Genomic DNA, 21,032 nt, shown 5'->3' with positions numbered 1-21,032 from the left:
AATGAAAAAGTCATATTTCAGTACATTTGTACCACACGCAATCATAACATACAATGTACCTGACATATTGTCAGTGTGAGTCAGTGTTGTACATACATTTGTTCATGCTTTCACTTGGCCAAGAAGATGACATGCTCATTCCACATCCATAAGACTGATATCCAGAGATCATTTGCAAGATAACTTACACATTTTCAAAGCTCACTTATTGAATTGAATGGTCACCCTTATTGATGATACGTACTGTACACTGTATCAGTTGTGTATGTTTTCAGCAGACAAAGTAAGTATCTAAACAGGTGTACAGCATATTGGTTAACTGAAAAGACTGCACACGGATGCATGTGTACTCTGTAAGGTATACTGCATGGTAACCTCATAAAATTGTCACATGAACTACAAGTTGTATACTGTTACTGAATAACAAAAAAAAAACTAAATGAAAAAGAAGAAGAAGAAGAGAATAATCACTCAATACAAAACAGCAGCTTAGCAGGTCTACAGCTGTACGTATGTAGGTTGAGTCATGCATCCTCAAGCTGCAGGTCACTCATAACGCAAAACTGTATTGACAGTTACTTTGCATGAGTAAAGTTACGGAGACATGTCATCAAGTGTTGACAGCATGGTATCCAATCTCCAACACCTTTCTTTCCTGCTGCTAAGAACTTTCTTGAATACCTTCCCTCTCTTCACCTTCTTGCTCCTACCCCTCCCAGCTCTTCCTAGCCAAGGAGTCTCTGTGAAGGCAGAAAACCTCTTGATTTTCTTTCCTCCAATGGCCCTCAACGGAGTCCCAGTCTGTTTTTTCTTGGGACTTTCGAAGATGGTCTCAAGGTTTGCCATCTTATGCTTTGTCACGTCCAGTCCTTTATTAAGATAGAGCTGTTCGACCTTCTTGGTGACCTTGAAAGTCCCATCATTTGCACTAGGATGTCTCACAGCATCACTTGCAAATTCAGAGTTACTATCTGAACCCTCATCATCCTTTGAGCTTGTGACTGACTGTCCCTCATCAGAGTTAGTGGCTGCTGTTTCTGGGTCGTCATTCTCCTTGTCTGTGATTCTTGATGCTCTCTTTCTGGACGTGAGGGGGGTATCTTGCTTCCTACGGCCACAGGCTTTTGCTTGTCTTCTATTAGGCTGTACAGTACTTTTAGCAATGTATTCACCGACAGGCTTGTGCATGTCCACTCTTGAGAGAAACTGTGCACTGGCATCCTTGATGGCAGTGAAAGTGTCCTCTGCAACAGCATCTTTTGTCACAGAATCTTTCACAGCATCCAGGATTTCCAATGCACATTGGTCCTCTCCTCTACTTTTGATGGCCCTAGATCGCTTTTTCTTTGTTGGCACTTTTGTCTCTAGTGTCCTGGAATCCTTTGGGGAAGATTCTTGGTGTGCTTTCTTTGCTAATCTTACTGATCGCCTACGCTCATTGCCAGTATCTTTTTTCCCTCTTGAAGATTTTTTGGTGTCCTCCCTCTCAAAAGGTAGATCCCCAAGACTGTTGAAGAGATCCATGTCAAAGGGAGCATTCTGGACTTCCATCATACCTGTAGGGATAGCATCAACAGTCTGTTCACAAGGAAAACATTCCTGTGTATACTCCACCATCATGGGAACAGACTCATCATCAGCACAGGGGTTCTCCGCTGCCAGTGCAGAGCCAGAAGATTTTTCATAACAAGCTTTGACGTCCATGGTGTCCGCTAAATCTGTGTCAGTAATTTGGTCTCTTGTCTTTCTGCTCTCATCAAATACTGTCAAGTGAACCTGTGACTTGCCGTCAAGCTCTAGTAGTGGAATGGAGACGCCGCTGAGACGTGCCGACTTCCTGCGCCCAGATTTCTGCTTAGGGGTCTTGGCAAACTGACTAGAACCAAATAAATCTCCTGGCATCCACTCATCTCCCAACCCAAAGTCAGCAAAGTCAGCCAAGAAGGTGTTAGTGCATGCACTTTGAGCACTGACCACCTCCTGGGTAACCTCGTGACTATGTGGTTCATCAGACACTTCTTGGACTTTCCTCTCAAGCCTGACAGACCTTCGTCTTCCTCTTTTTGGTTTCTTCCTCATATTTCTTGACCCTGGTAGATTGCCATCAATCTGACCTACAGGCAGCTCATCTGGGTTCTCCCTCTTACTGTCGCCCCATGACTGTCGCTGCATACTTTCTGCCGGTACAGTGCAAGGAATATCTCCTCTAAATGCTGTCTGTGACTGTGAAACCTGTTGGCATGGAGCAGGCATGGCAACAGAGTCCTGCTCAACCACTGGATAAGGATTAGCAACAGAATCCGGATGACAGGCGACAACACCTGATGTGTCCTGTGCAAGCACTACTGACATTTTATCAGCTGGGTCACTGACAGGCAAATCCACCTGTGTCATACTTTTTAATTCCACAAGTTCTCTATCATCCATCACTGTCTGAAGGTCACTGGCTATAATTGAGTCTCTCCGTGCAATCCTTACAGATCTCCTTCTTTGCATCTGAGGTTCCACCCTTTTCTTCCTTCTCCTTGAAGAAGTAGCAGGTTGCACAGCACTATGATTGCAGTCCTTGAGCACAGTTTCAGCCAGTCCCTTCTCATTGCTTTCATTTTCAATGTCCTTGTCTGGCAGCTTCTGTGGATGTGGCTCTGGTTGGCAACTCTCATCACTGACTTTCTCTGGACACTGGAAAGGGTCCTCCATACTGAGGAAAGCTGCCAACTGATTTTCAATAACATCCTGTGGGATGCCCATGGACTTTAGAGTAGAGTTCACATCACCTTGTGGCAAAGTTGGTGACTCCATGTGGGATGTGCTTTGGAGTTCAGCATCTCCTTTGTCTATCCCTAAGCAAGGCTCCATCGCCTCATCCATACGGGTGACTGACTTGGCTTCTTCAACATCACTAATCTGCATCTGATTTGAATGCCCACTGTTACTAGAAGTGACAAGAGACTCACAAACATGTTCTTCCTGTTTGTCTGTCATTTCAGTTGACACCGTATCTCTAATGAAGTCAGTACTGTTATGACTGTACAGGTCATCATCCTCACATCTTGACTTCACAAGGGGACAGCTTTCAGCAGTGCATTCTTTCTCTTTATCTCCATACCTTTCTTCATAACATTTTACATGGTATTCTTTTACATTACTGAAATCATTTAGGTTTTCACAGCTCATGTCTTCATGTGAAGCACTATAACTTTCCAATACACAGTCAGATACTGTGTCTATTTTCTCCTTGAGTTCTGGATCTAAACCATCCTCATTTACAACACTACCTGGGCTCTGATGTGGTGTGGCAACTAATACATGCCTGTACTCGCTTGCATCATTTTGGTTTGACCTTAAAGAGTTCGGGGGTCCTTCTTCATTGTTATGGGCAATCTCACTGTCCAAAAGGCTATCACCAACATCTACCATGCATGGAGACTTGCTATCAGAATCTGCATCAGCACTCTCTCTCTCCTCCTGAACTGATGTAGTGAAACTTGACGCGTTGTTAAATGAGTCGTCAAAGTGTTCCCGGTAGATGACTGCACCTGGGGGAGTCTCGTAACAGTCAAAGCTCATCACGAAGCCATTCAGGGAATTGTTCAAGCCGAGGCCACCAGTAGAGCCCTCCTCCATGGTCTGGTCTGCAAGCATCTCCCAGCTCTCTGGTGTAGCAAAGCACTTTGGCTGCATGGCTCTGCCAAGCGGTGTCTGTGGTGGCTGTTCTTCCATCTTAAGTAGATTTTTTTTTTTTAAACAACCAAAGAGAGAGAGAGAGAGAGTTTGTACAAATAAGCTTATAGTATCCCTATACAAATACATGAAAAAAAGCTTTGCTAGAGAAACATAAAACATACCCGGGAAACAAATCCGGAATATTCAGATTGATAAGAAAGAAAGTCATGTGTCAGTGCCACATTGTTATAACCTCCCTCTGCATCTGAATCCTCTACGCTGCCTGTCCTCTTACAATCAGCAATATTGAAACAAACCTACAATTTCAATAAATTATAGAGATATAGCCTTCTTAGAGGTGTAATAATACTTCACATCCCTGTGAGAGTTATATATTCCACTCGAGCCCATATTTTTCTGAAGTTCTCAGCACTGAGGAAAAATATTGTCCCAAGGGGAATACACGAGAATTGTTAAAGGACAAGTTCACCTTCATGTACATGTGGATTGAGTGAATGCAGCAATATTAGTAGAACACATCAGTGAAAGTTTGAAGAAAATCCGACAATCCGTTCAAAAGTTATGAATTTTTTAAGTATCTGCGCAATTACTGCTGGATGAGAAGACTACTACAGTGTGTGATGTCACATGCGTACAACGATATAATGAAAATAAAAAGAGAATTTCACAAAATTTTACTTTTTGAATAAAGTGTACATTTCTTGGACTTGTTACTGATGTATGTTATTAAGGATAATGTTATTCCCCTTGCCTTCTGAAAGAGAGAAGTCGAGTGTTCTTTTGTTATGCGAGAAAAGTGAAAATAAGGTGAATTTTCTTTATACTTTCTTTATACCGTTGTACTCATGTGACATCACAAGCTATAGTAGTCTTCTCATCTAGCCATGACTGAGCAGAAACTTTAAAAATTCATAACTTCTGAACGGATTGTCGGATTTTCCTCAAACTCTCACTGATGTGTTTTACTAATATTGCTGCATTCACTCAAACCACACGTCTATGAAGGTGAACTTGTCCTGTAAGTGTTGTATAAACAACAATAGACTTGAGTATTCGGCACATACATTGTATGTATATCGATATCAGATGGTCTACATACTTTCATTCTAGCCCCGTCATCAGTTAGAAAAACTCTAGAATCATGTTTTGTATCTGATGTGATGTCACTGCTTGAAATGATAACAATGTTGATCCTTGCTGTACATGTATTTAGTCATGTAAACTGCAATCATCACACAGTATTTAAGCTGAATATTTAACCCATACAGGTATTGATACATTTCATAAAGCATCCTATATTGTGACAGTAGTAAACTAGAAAAGCACTCTGAGAGCGCAGACCTCAGCCAAGCAGCTACTTTCCGATGATGATCTTGCTCTTCCATAGAGATCAGTGATTTCCACCTTTATGTATGCGTGCTGAAAAATTGTCCGATTTCCCAATATAGAAGCCTTTATGTCATAAACCCTCAGCGGCGCGGCGCACCTCACCCTAGCAGAGCTAGAGCACGCACTTTAGTGCGCGTATGAAAACGCTAAAATGTGCAGCTTGAACTCCCAGGTTCATTGACTCTTCCTGCCAAAATAACGAAAATCCTTCATAAAATCCATAAACATTTCCAGATCACTACCAAAATTTAATCATCCATTCCTTATGTCATTCTCAACCTTTCCTGCAAGTTTCATCCAAATTTGTGCCCAACTTTTTGAGTCATTTTGCACACGGACAAACAAACTAACAAACTAACTAACAAACAAACCAACAGTAACGAAAACATACAACATGTGTAACCTCCTCCCTTGGCGAAGGTAATAAAAAATCATATTGATTCAGCACAAAGGATATTATATATGTCTTAAAATACAAGTAGTATAAAACCCAAACAAGCAAAAGAGTGTCTTGCTATTCATGCTTGAAAATGAATTGAATATATTACCCACTTTGAATGTTACAATCAGTCCTTCATCTGCTGAAGAGGAAATGTGTTTGGCCAAAAGTGTGAAGAGCACATAGGATTCTAGGCCTATTCCTTCCAGTCATGGAAACTGATTGGAACCAGACTCCTCCAACTGACTTGATGTACAGTGGTAGTCATGCCAACCTGTAGAAGATAATAGCAAGATACAAATTATACAATGTAAGAATGTAAGATTTGTTTGTGATGTCAAATTGTGAAGGGATAGTTTCTTAATCCTAAAATCAAAGATAAAGATGAAGTGCAACACGGAATAAGCAGTCATACACCCGTGTACAATGCACAAAGAGGAAGAGAAATTTTCATTAAAAATGGACATGGAAAGAGTTCCTTTTGGGAGTCACCCAGAAGAATTAGACTCTACACAGTGTAGATCTATACTTAATGTAGGCACATCTGGTCATGGATCTACAGTACTCTACACTGCCATACTCTTGTTAGCTTACGCACGGATGCATACTTAGCATGCCTGCATGCACATGCGGCAGAGACATCTAGATTAGTGGAGTATTTACGAGTTTTGGGTGGCTGCGCAAAAAGTCACTCTTGCCATGGACACTAGTGAAGCAAATCGATGAATTTGAAAGTGTGACTGAGATGTGAAGTACAATCATAACTTCAAAGTAAACTTGAAAAGCACTCTGAGAGCGCAGACCTCCGCCAAGCACACTGGCGTAGCCAGGGGGGGGCGATGGGGGCGATCGCCCCCCCTAAGATTTGGACCGGGGATTTGGGAGGCGGAAAAAAAAAATGCGTGTATACTGTATGCATGCACATGAAGTGGGTCTCCTTTGCAACCTTTCATCAAATAAGATATTTTTTTTTTGAATATTTCACTCAAAGTGTGCACCAGATCGTTGAATTTCAATTCAAAATATGCAAAATCTCTCGTGCTTGGGAGGGGGATACCCCCTCCCAAACCCTCCCCCTCTGTGCCTCTTTCCCTAGCTTAGTACACTTTTTAGATTTACAAAAAAATTATGAATAATTCTGAGTGCACAAGACTTATCACTTATATTCCGAAAACTCAAGGGGTATTTCCCCTTTTAATCGACCCTTTCCTCCCTCAGCCCCCCATCAGTTTTGTGTGTGTGTGTGTGTGTGTGTGTGTGTGATTTCCCAAATGTTGATTCCATCAAATATGCGTAGACGAGATATCTCAATTTCAACCTTAAAAAGGCAAAAGCTCCAAGGGTGGGGAAGGGTGGGGATAACACTCGCCCACGCCTTCTCCCTGCCCGCCCCCCCCCCCCCTTCGCCATGCATAGAAGTAGACTGTGGCTATACCCAGATCGCTGTATTTCAATTCTAAAAACGCAAAAGCTCCGCGAGCGGGAGGAGGAATCCCCCTTCCCCTAAGCTCTACCTCACTAGACTTTATACATACACACAGATGGTGCACATTCGGAATAAGAGCTAAATTCCGTGATTTTATCACTTCGGTGAAAAAGTATTGCACCAAAAATTTGCAACAGATCGCTGAATTACAGGTCTGAAAACGCAAAATCACCTTCGTGTGGGAGGGGATATGCCCCCATCTACACCCTCCTGTGATTGCTTTTTCTGTTTGACTGCTGAACGGACAGTGTTCATGATATTCAAGAAGAATTAATACAAGAAGATTATTTAAATGATACCATTTTATAGGCAAATTGTTCAATAACAATCTATACTAAAATATACTGCAACTTTAAACAAGTGGGACTGTTTCAACTCGTTAAAACACGCAAAAGCATGCATCAAATTGCACCATTTGGAACATCAAAATGCAAAAAGTTCTCACCGTGGGAGGGGAGACACCCCCTCCCACACCCACCCCTCCCCTCCCCTCGCTCTCTCCGCTCTCTCGGGTTCAGTCGCGTTCATGATATTTAGTGAAAAGAATTAATACAAGAAGCGTATTTAAATTATAGCATTTTATAGGCAAATTGTTCAATGATAATCTACATCAAAATATACTGCTACCTTAAACAAGTGGGACTGTTTCACGTCGATAAAACGCGCAAAAACATCCATCAAATTGCACCATTTGCAACATAAAAATGCAAAAAGTTCTCACCGTGGGAGGGGGACACCCCCTCCCACACCCTCCCCTCCCCCCTCCCTCGCTCCGCTCGCTCGGGTTCTGTCACGTTCATGATATTCAGTGAAAAGAAGTAATACAAGAAGTGTATTTAAATTGTACCATATTATAGGCAAATTGTTCAATGATAATCTACATCAAAATATACTGCAACCTTAAACAAGTGGGACTGTTTCAACTCGTTAAAACACGCAAAAACATGCATCAAATTGCACCATTTGCAACATCAAAATGCAAAAAGTTCTCACCGTGGGAGGGGGACATCCCCCTCCCACACCCTCCCCTCCCCCTTCACTCGCTCCGCTCGCTCGGGTTCTGTCACGTTCATGATATTCAGTGAAAAGAATTAATACAAGAAGTGTATTTAACTTATACCATTTTATAGGCAAATTGTTGAATAATAATCTACACTAAAATATACTGCTACCTTAAACAAGTGGGACTGTTTCACGTCGATAAAACGCGCAAAAACATGCATCTAATTGCACCATTTGCAACATCAAAATGCAAAAAGTTCTCCCGTGGGAGGGGGACACCCACTCCCACACCCTCCCCTCCCCCCTCGCTCGCTCCGCTCGCTCGGGTTCAGTCGCGTTCATGATATTCAGTGAAAAGAAGCAATACAAGAAGTGTATTTAAATTGTACCATATTATAGGCAAATTGTTCAATGATAATCTACATCAAAATATACTGCAACCTTAAACAAGTGGGACTGTTTCAACTCTTTAAAACACGCAAAAAACATGCATCAAATTGCACCATTTGCAACATCAAAATGCAAAAAGTTCTCACCGTGGGAGGGGGGACACCCCCCTCCCACATCCTCCCCTCCCCTTTCACTCGCTCCGCTCGCTCGGGTTCAGTCGCGTTCATGATATTCAGTGAAAAGAATTAATACAAGAAGTGTATTTAACTTATACCATTTTACAGCCAAATTGTTCAATAATAATCTATATCAAAATAAACTGCTACCTTAAACAAGTGGGACTGTTTCACGTCGATAAAACGCGCAAAAACATGCATCTAATTGCACCATTTGCAACATCAAAATGCAAAAAGTTCTCACGTGGGAGGGGGACACCCCCTCCCACACCCTCCCCTCCCCCCTCGCTCGCTCCGCTCGCTCGGGTTCAGTCGCGTTCATGATATTCAGTGAAAAGAAGCAATACAAGAAGTGTATTTAAATTGTACCATATTATAGGCAAATTGTTCAATGATAATCTACATCAAAATATACTGCAACCTTAAACAAGTGGGACTGTTTCATGTCGATAAAACGCGCAAAAACATGCATCAAATTGCACCATTTGCAACATCAAAATGCAAAAAGTTCTTACCGTGGGAGGGGGGACACCCCCTCCCACACCCTCCTCTCCCCCTTCGCTCGCTCCGCTTCTCGGGTTCAGTCGCGTTCATGATATTCAGTGAAAAGAATTAATACAAGAAGCATATTTAAATTGTAGCATTTTATAGGCAAATTGTTCAATGATAATCTACATCAAAATATACTGCTACCTTTAACAAGTGGGACTGTTTCACGTCGATAAAACGCGCAAAAACATGCATCAAATTGCACCATTTACAACATCAAAATGCAAAAATTCTCACCGTGGGAGGGGGGACACCCCCCTCCCACACCCTCCCCCCTCGCTCGCTCCGCTCGATCGGGCTCGGTCGCTTCGCTACCCTCGCAGACTAACCGCCCCCCCTAAGATGAAATCCTGGCTACGCCGTTGGCCAAGCATGCAGCTCATTTTCATCACTGATCTTGTTCTTCCATAGAGATCACTCAGATCAGTGATTTCCACCCATAGCCACACGTACGTATGCGTGCTGAAAGTTGCCCAATTTCCCAATACATGTATAAAAGCCTTTTGTTTTGTCAAAAATGTTCCAGCTGCGCGGTGCGCCTCGCCTTAGCAGAAACTAGAGCATGCATTTTATAGTGCGCGTATGAAAATCTCGAAAATGCGCAGCTTGTACTCCCAAGTTCATTGACTCTACCTGCCAAAATATAAAAAATCCTTCATAAAATCCATTTGAAATCCCCGGATCACCACCAGAATTTAATCATTTGTTATTTGTCATTCTCAAGCTTTCCTGTAAGTTTCATTCAAAGATCTGTTCACAGCTTTTTGAGTTATTTTGCACATGGACAAACAAATGCAGAAGAAAGCATAACATCCATCCTTGGCGTAGGTAGAATAACAAACAAACAAAACGAGATATGAAAACTCGTCACACTGAGGACGAGTTAGGTGATACGCTTGGGGTCATCAGATGTCGGTCATCTGTGATCGACAAAGAAAAGAATGTGATATAAGCACCTTGAAGTTATATTGAACCTGCATGCGAAACCGTTTCTCTAACCACTCGGGCACGGGACATCCATGAAAATGTTAAGACAAAAAAAAAAACCCAAAACAATGTATAGATATAACAGGGGAAGAGTCAATGACCACTCAACAAACGTGGCCGCGTGAACATGTATTGCATTGCTACATGGAAATGCAGCCTTGTAACGATTGATGTCGCTAGGCCATTTCTGGCAACTCGGGAAAAATACGTCCCGCAGACATACAACCTATAATCGGCTGGTTTTGATACCTTGCCTTTAATCACAATTTTCAGCGTGATAACGTCATCAAAGTACAAAACAATGACATGGACTTGAAAGACAATTGTTCAAAGTACAGCACCTTCGTCGTCGTCATTACATACTATGATCGGTTTGAAAAACCCAGCCTGCAGAATTTTGCAGCAGTCTAAGCAATGTGGTCTCCAACACAAAACAGAGTGATTGTGTGTGCGGGTGTGTGGCTGTGTATAGGTGCGTTTATATACGAACGTGATTTCAACATGGACGAATGTGTAACACCATTGAAGAAAAAAAGTAAAATAGATAAGTATTTTGTTTTGTGCTCTTATGGGGTTCGAACCCGCACGTGAGCAACCTTACGTCTCTGAGACGTCGCCTTTAACCTCTCAGTCATACATCTCGACGAGAAAATATGAGGAACGTAAGCTTATATGTGAAAGATGACTCAGGAATCGTTTCGTCCACCTTCCATTCTCATTTTCAGTTTTATGCTGCAAAATTCTCAACCTGGTGAGAAGATTAAAAAAAAAATAATAAAATGTATGATTACTGCAGCTTATTGTCTCAGCTACAACATACAATAAGTTTCAGAGGAAATGAAGCAAAATCAAGTGAGGTAAAGGTGCTCGAGCGTTATCGAGTCAATGCATGGTTAAAAAACAAAAATCAACTCCCACAGACATAACGTATAATCTTTGCTGATTTTGGTATCTTGCCTTTAATCACAACTTCTAGCATGATGACGTCATCAAATTAGAAAACATCGATATGGACTTGAAAGACAGTTGTTCAATGTAAAACATATTCATCGTACATCATCAAGTTTGCTATTGACAAGACGACAGATGCCATGAATAAGAGGCAGCTATTAGTACCTGTATGAAATTATTATAGGCATGGTTATCAAATTCCCCTAAAATTTCCTTATAATTGCTTTATTTTTACACACAGTTAAGCTATCCCTTCAAACTCGTCACAGTTTAATTAGAATCATTAACATCATACATTAGTACCATATTCAGTTCCATAGCTGATCACGTTTGCTGATTAATTAAGATTAATGGTCTAGAATGTGTCATATGGCCAACCTGTATACACACGTATACACACACACCCTGCTAAATGTATGTATCAAACCTCTGTAACACAACTTTGAACTAACTGTAGGAATTATCGCTGCACTTATCATCCATACTTTTTATCACTATCTGAAACTCCACAAAAACCACTAATTGACAAATAATTATCAATACAGAAGACTGACTTAAAGGAACAATTCAAATACCTTTTTTACAATGTATAGCTTGTTAGATGTATAAATCAGCACAAAGTAACCACGACTATATTGTGTTACTGAATTGATATGAACAAATTTCCTTTTTGATACAACATACTAGATCAGTTTGAAAAGCCCAGCATGCAAAATTTGCAGCAATCGAAGTAATGCAGTCTCTAACGCAAAACAAAGGGATACTGTGTGAGTGTGTGCGTATGTGTGTTTACATGCGAACGTGATTTCTACATGGACGAAGGTGTAGTACTCCATTGAAGAAAAAAAGTTAAAAAAAATAATATTCTTTCGTGCTCTTGTGTGGTTCGAACCCGTACGTGTGCAACTTCATGTTTCTGAGACGACGCCTCTAACCACTCGGCCATACGTCTCGACGAGAAAATTAGAGGAACGTAAATTTATGTACGTGAAAGATGAATCAGGAATCGTTTCGTCCGCATTCCATTCTCATTTTCAGTTTTAAATTGCAAAATTGTCAACATGATGAGGAGATTTGAAAGAATAAAATGCATGATTACTGCAGCTTATTGTCACAGCTACAACATACTTAAGTTTCAGAGGAAATGAAGCAAAATCAGCTGAGATAAAGGTGCTTAAACGTTGTCAAGTCAATGCATGGTTTCTAAAAAAAAATCACCTCCCATAGACATAACACGTAAACTTGTCCGATTTTGCGTCTTTACCTTTAAACACAATTTAAGGCATGATGACGTCATCAAATTTCAAAACTATGACATGGACTTGAAAGGCAAATGTTCAAAGTACAACATATCTGAATTTGGGATAATATTGAGCTTAAACAACAGAGATACGAGCAAATGAATGTCAGAAACAGTACCTTAAAAAAATTGGACACTTTTTTGATTTCAGATGATGATATGATGACGTCATAATGTATTTATGGAGATATTGATACTTGAAACGTTATTTGCAATTCATATGTTTTTGTAATATGCAATAAAAACATAGGGTAACCAGACGTTTTAAAGAGCTATGGCGAAATAAACAAAGACATGTTTTTCGCTATATTTGCACATAGACGCGCACACGAAATTTCAACTTTGACGCCAACGCATTCCTTTGTTATAGGTCAAAATTGATCGGAAATCAATGGATATTGTTACTTAATGTATCAGGAATCCAAATCTGTCAAAAAATGTGCATTTTCATTTTGCTTACGCGCACTACGCGCGAAAATGTGCGGACGGACGCGAACGCGCGAAACGCTTAAAATTGTCTGAAACTTCGAGATTTCCCATTGGTAAGTTGTTTTGAGCCTTTTAAAAGTTTGACGCGCGCGTAATAATGTCCTAGGTACAGTTAATTAGCATTAAAATGTAAGATAGAGCGTGACCTGAACTTAATGTCCACCGAAAATGATACAGAAATGACCTTTAGTTATGAAGTTATGATCGATCATGTAACATGGTCCGAAAATCACAAAATGGCACCTAGATGACGTCATAGATATGTTACTGTCATGAAAACCTTATTGTGGCTAGATATTGTCATGAGACATGTTCCCTGAAAATGTCATGTTATTCCGTAATGTCATTCTTGAGATATTGATGACACAAAATTGTCCAGAAAGAAAGAAGAATAAAAAGAAACGAGACATGAAAACTCGTCACATTGAGGACGAGTTAGGTGATACGCTTGTGGTCATCAGATGACGGTCATCTGTGATCGACAAGAAAAGAATGTGATATAGGCACCTTGAAGTTATATTGAGCGTGCATGCGAAACCGTTTCTGTAACCACTCGGCCACGGGTCATCCACGGAAATGGTAAGACAAAAAAAAACAACAATGTGTAGATATAACAGGGGGAAAGTCAATGCCCACTCAACTAACGTGGCCGTGTGAACATCTATTGCATTGCTAGACGGAAAAGCGGCCTTGTAACGACTGAGGTCGCTATGCCATTTCTGGCAACTTGGGAAAAATACGTCCCGCAGACATAAAACCTATAATCGGCTGGTTTTGATACCTTGCCTTTAATCACAATTTTCAGTGTAATGACGTCATCAAATTACAAAACAATGACATCGTCTTGAAAGACAATTGTTCAAAGTACAACACCTCAGTCGTCATTACATACTATGATCGGTTTGACAAAGTCAACCTGCAAAATTTCGCTGCAGTCGAAGCAATGTGGTCTCCAACACACAAAAAAGAGGGATATGGCGTGTGTGTGTGTCTGTGTGTGTGTATAGGTGCGTTTATATACGAACGTGATTTCTACATGGACGAATATGTAATACAAAATTGAAGAAAAAAAAAGTAAAATAGCTCAGTATTTCGTTTCGTGATCTTGTGGGGTTCGAACCCGCAACCTCAAGTCTCTGAGACGTCGCCTTTATCCACTCGGCCATACGTCTCGACGAGAAAATATGGGGAACGTAAACTTATGTATGTGAAAGATACATGAGTAATCGTTTTGTCCACATTCCATTTTCATTTTCAGTTTTAAACTGCAAAATTGTCAATCTGATGAGAAGATTTCAAAGAATAAAATGCATGATTACTGCAGCTTATAGTCTCAGCTACAACATACTAAAGTTTCAGAGGAAATGAAGCAAAATCAGCTGAGATAAAGGTGGTTGAACGTTGTCAAGTCAATGCATGGTTTTAAAAAAAATCACCTCCCAAAGACATAACACGTAAACTTGTCCGATTTTGCATCTTTACCTTTAATCACAATTTAAGGTATGATGCCGTCATCAAATTTCAAACCATGACTTGGACTTGAAAGGCAAATGTTCAAAGTACAACATATCTGAATTTGGGATAATACTGAGCTTAAACAACAGAGATACGAGCAAATGAATGTCAGAAACAGTACCTCAAAAAAATTAATTCCACTTTTTTGATTTCAGATGATGATATGATGACGTCATAATGTATTTAGGGAAATATTGGTACTTGAAACGTTATTTTCAATTCATATGCTTTTGTAATATGCAATAAAAACATAGGGTCACCTGACGTTTTAAAGAGCTGTGGCGAAATAAACAAAGACATGTTTTTCGCTATATTTCCACATAGACGCGCACACGAAATTTCAACTTTGACGCCAACGCATTCCTTTGTTATAGGTCAAAATTGATCAAAAATCAATGGATATTGTTACTTAATGTATCAGGAATCCAAATCTGTCAAAAAATGTGCATTTTCATGTTGCTTACGCGCACTGCGCGCGAAAATACGCGGACAGACGCCTACGCGCGGAACGCTTAAAATTGTCTGAAACTTCGAGATTTCCCATTGGGAAGTTGTTTTGAGCCTTTAAAAAGTTTGACGCGCGCGTACGCGCGCGTAAAGATGTCCTTGGTAATTAGCATTACAAAGTAAGATAGAGCGTGACCTGAACTTTATGTCCACCGAAATTGATACAGAAATGTCCTTTAGTTATGAAGTTATGATCGATCATGTAACATGTCCGAAAATCACAAAATGGCGCCTAGATGACGTCATAGATACGTTACTGTCATGAAAACCTTATTGTGGCTAGATATTGTCATGAGACATGTTGACTGAAAATGTCATGTTATTCCGTCATGTCAATGTTGAGATATTCACGACACAAAATGTGCCAGAAAGAAAGAAGAATAAAAAGAAAGAAAGGAAGATTTTGACAAACACAATAGGTGATACGCTAAAAGCGTATCACCTAATAAAGAGAGATTTTGACAATCACAATAGGTGATACGCTGATAGCGTATCACCTAATGAAACAAAAAAACTGATGATGCCTACCTAGACCTACAATAGACTGTACTGTATAATGTAATTGTACTGCGTGTCATCATGATCGTGTTAACCCTGTTGCCGGGCACTGTAACCGACACGTACGTGCTGGGGTCACTGTTGCGGTTCAGATCACGTGTACTAACCACACCACTGCGTTGGGCCAGTGGCATTAATAGTAACAATGAATCAAGTGTCTTTTAGCATCAAAAACAACAAGCGTGCGCTGGGGTTACATGTGTAACGTTTTACAAGCGGAACCATCAGGGCATCTGGTAAGCATAAGACGTAAGACTAAGGTTATTAAAGAAGGAGTCAACCAAGATGCAACTGTTTAAATGCATAGGTTTCTAAAGTTAAGTTCCGATTCAAAATCCTATACAGTATAGAAAAACCTACACAGATGAACACTCACCATTATTATACCAGAAAGGGCCTACTGTAGTATATAAAAATCAAATCAATTGTGAAACTGGGTGCCTAGACTCTCTGACTCTATGCAACTGTACTCCGTAGATCCTTAGGCTATAACCGCTTCTTGTACTACAGTAGAGTCTACAATGTACGTCTATATTTGAGATTTCTTTGTATCATATATACGCCTGAGGAGATCCTTGTCATTTGATTGGTTGTTTAACAGTGATCATTCGGTCCATTTCACAATGACTTCATCCGTGCAATTGTGGCTCCATTTACCGTGCAATTTTGGATCCATACGATTTGCTCCATTGCATGCTAGCTGAAAGCCCGGCACACTTCGCGTGTTAAAGCCAAAACATAGTTCTGGTACGCCTGCAAAAGTTGTCAAATTTCACTCCCAAATGTGCATGTATGCCTTAGAAATGTGTCGTGTGGAATAACGCTGTAATAACAAGATATTCGATGGTTAACGACTGAAATGCAAAATAATAACCAAAAAGGTTCGCCAGAGTCGCAGTCTCAGAACTTACCCGATCGAGGTCAGGCTAAACTCGGACTCGGGGACAACTCGACCTCGCTTTGACGGCGGGACTAGTTGTTCTACACTACCTCTGAATTGTACAGCGTTGTACTATGCGGGAGCGGCCTGTAGCGCTTCACGTTCTGGCTGGTCACAGTTACAGTATGGTCCGAGTTGATACCCCAAAGACGCTTAACTGAAAAGAAAGGAAAGTGCTCGCTAATCCTCTACAAAACAAATGGACAGCGCGCGGTCCTCAAGCGTATTACGCACATCACCTGAGACGCGCTGTCTTTGAAGTTGTTTTGTTTATAAAGTGTCTTTGATTGTCTTTTCAGTATTGCGATCACGAACTGCGGGTAAATTGTCTGAAATAGGGCCGTCAACGAGTTTTCCCTGAGACCGAGCAGGGAGGTGAGAGGAAAAGGAGTGGGCACTGGATTAGTGTCTTTTGAACCATCCTCGGAGCCGCACTCCCCAAGAGACCACTCCACTAACTAGATTACTGCCGCTTGGCCGCACAGTGCACATGCGCAATCCTTGTCAACAGGCTGGTGGGTCTCACCCCTCCCTGGCCAGAACCTGGATTACTCCACGTGGTACTGGATGGGTGGTGTATACTGGTGCATAACTGGTGCATTACCCATTGCTGTGCCTGCAAACAACACTGGTGCATTGTGATGTGCAGTGAACTGGTTGCATGGTCACATTTTGAATTTTGCAGCTAGTATTCAAGGTATCATAATTTATGTGCATTTACATGTCCATGTACTATAAGATTTCTTGGGAACAAATGTACTTTGCATGCTATTATGGTGAAATAACTTTTACATGAAATGGAAACAAATTAACACAGACTTAAAAACATTTAATAATAATGATTAGCAGCACCAATAATAATATACTGATTGAAAGAATGTGAAGGAAACATGAACAGCTGAGTAGTGGAACACAGGCCCTAATAATGTCTGATGATAATAATAATTTTGATACCAAGCTAGCACAGAAAATACTAACCACAACAGCAACAACCATCATAAAAATACCCATTCAGCTTTCAAATAAGAATAAAACAAAAACAGAGAGACAGACAAAAAAAAGCGCCATGGTGAATATCTTATCAGGCATACAGTGATACAGGACATGTGAGATAGTTCAGCTCTCACTGAACTCTCACATGTTTTCACCATACACCAGGCAAGGAGGCAAGTTATTTCACCAAGATTAGGTCCTATAGTAGTCTCCATCATGACCACTCTGTTGTAGATTCGAGCCCTCCTGCCTCAATATATTCCCAGCATACAACAAAAAAACATTCAAATAGTGTTTTCATCCCCTGGAGAACTAAAATTGCTCACAAAAATATGTTTGTGGGACCAGAAAAAACATGTCTTGGCGGATGTACGCAAGTTTCCCAAAAAATATGACAAGAGAACCAACACGAGCGAACAATGAAGTGATACATCAGACTAAAGAAAAACCCCAACATCTGCTGATCTACAGGTGAATTTTGTCAGCACTAGTCAGGATTTACACTTGACATTGCGTCGTAATTTGATTAAAACAAGAACAAAACAATGGCTATTGTTAAACAGTTACATTGTCAAAACTCAACTTCTTCTTGGCCGATTTTCAAAATTTTTGTATCTATCGAGAGCTGAATTCTTAGACTAGCAGGTCCCAAGAGCATATGCCGTGTGAGCCTGCATAAAGAATGTAAAACCCTCATACACGTCCTTGTGAACACACACAAGTCAACTGGCCTGTCCATACTCCTAACGATAGAGGGCCAAATCACAGTGGCCCGAGGATCGAACATCAAACAGCAGTGATAACGATCAGACTGACCTCGTTACGTAAGAGGTCGTTTACTTGTTCGTTGGGGCACTGATCCCTTGTAATCCTGTGTTGAGTGATAGGGAAAACCCTCAGGGCAGAGTGCCCACTCCTTTTTGTCTCACCTCCCTGGACCGAGTTAGTCTGGATCCTTCAGGAATAATAGTTGGTATATGGTATACCAACTCTTATTTTTGATCTCGAAATACTCTAAAACAACTCCTCATCCCGGCAAATCGCGTCAGCCAGGTAGGTTTCTTGGTAGACTCTTTCGATATATTGCAAGCAAATATGAAATGGCGCCAGACGGGTTCTCAAACCCTTACCAAAACTACATATGTTTTTACTTTAAACGCGCTTGCGTTTGCATTGTGTGTATGCGACAGCGTAAAGCGCTCAGTGAGCACTCTCACGATCTCAGTGTTTCTCTTCTTTCTAAATTAGTAAAACATAAAAAAAAAAAATGACATGGATCTATTTCAGGCGTTAAATATAAAACAAATAAAAACTAGAAATGTCGCTATGGCGACTGATGCCTCCGCCATAATGCATGATTCTCCCAATAGGTGTATGGTACAATGTCTTCACACAATGTGTGATGACTGACAAAATATTGAAATGTCAGGTTTGTCAGAAATATCTTGAATGTTCACATTCCTTGAACTAGGTTTGCTATAATTGTCTAAGAGTGCAGGTACACGCATTTGGGGAAGTGAGGATTTTTACTTGACTTCTGACCGACCCTTTTGTAAGTTTATACACTGAATAATTTTCAAGGTATGAAGAAAGAGTGTAATTACAGTATAAAATAGATTCTTTTTTTTTGCATTTAAACCTGGCCTTTGACCCTTAACCTTTGACCTTTGAGAGAATCTACATTAGGTAATACATGTATATCAAGTTTTAAAAATGATAATGCAAGCATTGCATATAATACTAGTTAATGAGGGAAATAGTAAAATTTTGAGTTGACCTTGACCTTTGACCCCGACCCCTACATTCCCTAGATAATCCCTGCCAGTTAGTACATGCATACACTGTACCAAGTTCCATGAAGATACATTGAACCATTTGCAAGAAAGTGAAATTGTAACATTCTCACCAAACCTTTGACCTTTTGACCTTTGACCTTATGACATGAAACTCTCTCTGGAGAATCTTTACGCAGTAGTACATGTCTACACTAAGTTTTAAAAAAATACCTTCGGACGTTGCACGGAAATATAGCAACATTTTCAGCATTTTACCTTGACCTTTTGACCTTTGACCTCTTGCCAATGTCACTAAAATCAACTCAACTATACTGCCCCATCATACATCATCCTTGGACCAAATTTGGTGAAAGCTGCTTCATCCAGTTTTGAGTTATCACATAAACAGCTAAATTTTAGGATATGACCTTGATCTTTGACCTTTGACCTCTGTCCAATTTCACTCAAAAACTAATTAAATAATTGTCCCATCATACATCATCCTCGGACAAAGTTTGGTGAAATTTGCTTGATCCAGTCTTGAGTTATCGCGTAAACGGATACAATTTCATGATTTGACCTTGACCTTTGACCTTTGGCCGATTTCACCCAAAATCTAATAAACTAATTGCCCCATCATACATTATACTTGGACCAAGTTTGGTAAAATTCCAGTCAATATTACTCAAGTTATTGCGTAAACGAATGCGGACGGACGTACGTACCCGTACATATCGGTTTGAGGCATCATATCTAAAATCATGGATTTAAATGCGATGTCAAACGGCCCATGCGAATGCTGAAATGCGAGCGATTACTGGCGTGAGTGTCCCCAGGCGCGGCGGCACGGCAATGCTTGAGTGCAGACGTGGCGACTGAGAGACGACTGAGAGACTCGCCACGTCTGCACTCAAGCATTGCCGCGCCGCCGCGCCTGGGGACACTCACGCCAGTAATCGCTCGCATTTCAGCATTCGCATGGGTCGTTTGACATCGCATTTAAATCCATGATTTTAGATATGATGCCTCGCAAACCGATTTTGCTCAAATTTCGTGAGTAACTAGGAAACTTGTGAAGCTTTATGGACATAATCAAGCGAATTGCCGCAGTCCTTTCATTTTCGCGTTGCATTGCAAAAAAGCGTGGAGACTCCTTATAAGGGGTGCCCCGGGGGTTACTTATAAGGGGGACGGGGTTACTTATAAGGGGGACGGGTTACTTATAAGGAGGGGCCCCCCTTGTGAGTGGGTTTCCCGAACTGAACTGCGACCAGCAGCCCCATAGGGGCTACGGTAACGAAAGTGTGGGTCCCACACTTTATTAGATTTAGAATCACTCTTTTTTGGATATCTCAGCCATTTCAAAGCCAATTTTCATCAAATAAACATTGTATTCCTCATAGAATTACATGCTCTTTCATATTTCATAAGAGGTTTCTCATTATCTCACCAAAAAATGTTAGAAACCTGAAATTAGGTCTCAACCAAAACTGTACGATCCCTTTGTCCGGACACCCAAACCAACCTCCCACGCCCATCCTACTTTTCACACTATCCTTGTTATTCTGAAGGTTAAAAATTAAATGAATTTAGTTCAATTACGTATTACTTACCATTCAATGCATCCCGTCTATGATCACTCGCTCGTCGCCGCGTATAGGCCTAGACTACTTATTAACCAAATTTTACGTTTGATTTGCGGATGGATTGCATGCTGTGTGTCGTGCATTATGCAAGCCAGTGCAGCACCGTATGTATGGCAGTGGACGTGGGCCATGGGCCATGGGTTCGTTCAAAGTTTGAATTCTCCCCCTGTTTCATCTTGCGCTATGCTCATCAGCGCTGCCTCTGATTACAGTTCAATTCTAACGATTAGTCATTATTTTTTTGTGAATATTA

The 21,032-nt window shown here is 40.8% G+C and overlaps 1 long non-coding RNA gene across 1 annotated transcript; it reads right to left on the bottom strand.

Moving 5' to 3' along the window:
• Positions 1-3,242: 3,242 nt before the first annotated feature.
• LOC139708410 (uncharacterized) lies at positions 3,243-20,835 on the bottom strand. Its single transcript, XR_011709355.1, has 3 exons — positions 20,747-20,835; positions 5,629-5,789; positions 3,243-3,723 (listed from the first exon to the last, which is right to left on the bottom strand). It is a non-coding gene; the product is annotated as an uncharacterized lncRNA (long non-coding RNA).
• Between the last annotated feature and the right edge of the window lie 197 nt (positions 20,836-21,032).

This window comes from Diadema antillarum, unplaced genomic scaffold (assembly GCF_040938485.1).
Source record: "Diadema antillarum isolate AM-2024a unplaced genomic scaffold, OU_Dant_1.0 seq00001334_RagTag, whole genome shotgun sequence".
Lineage (NCBI taxonomy): Eukaryota > Metazoa > Echinodermata > Echinoidea > Diadematoida > Diadematidae > Diadema > Diadema antillarum.
Note: the sequence above shows the minus strand (reverse complement) of the source record. Positions and strands in the feature narration are given on the sequence as shown.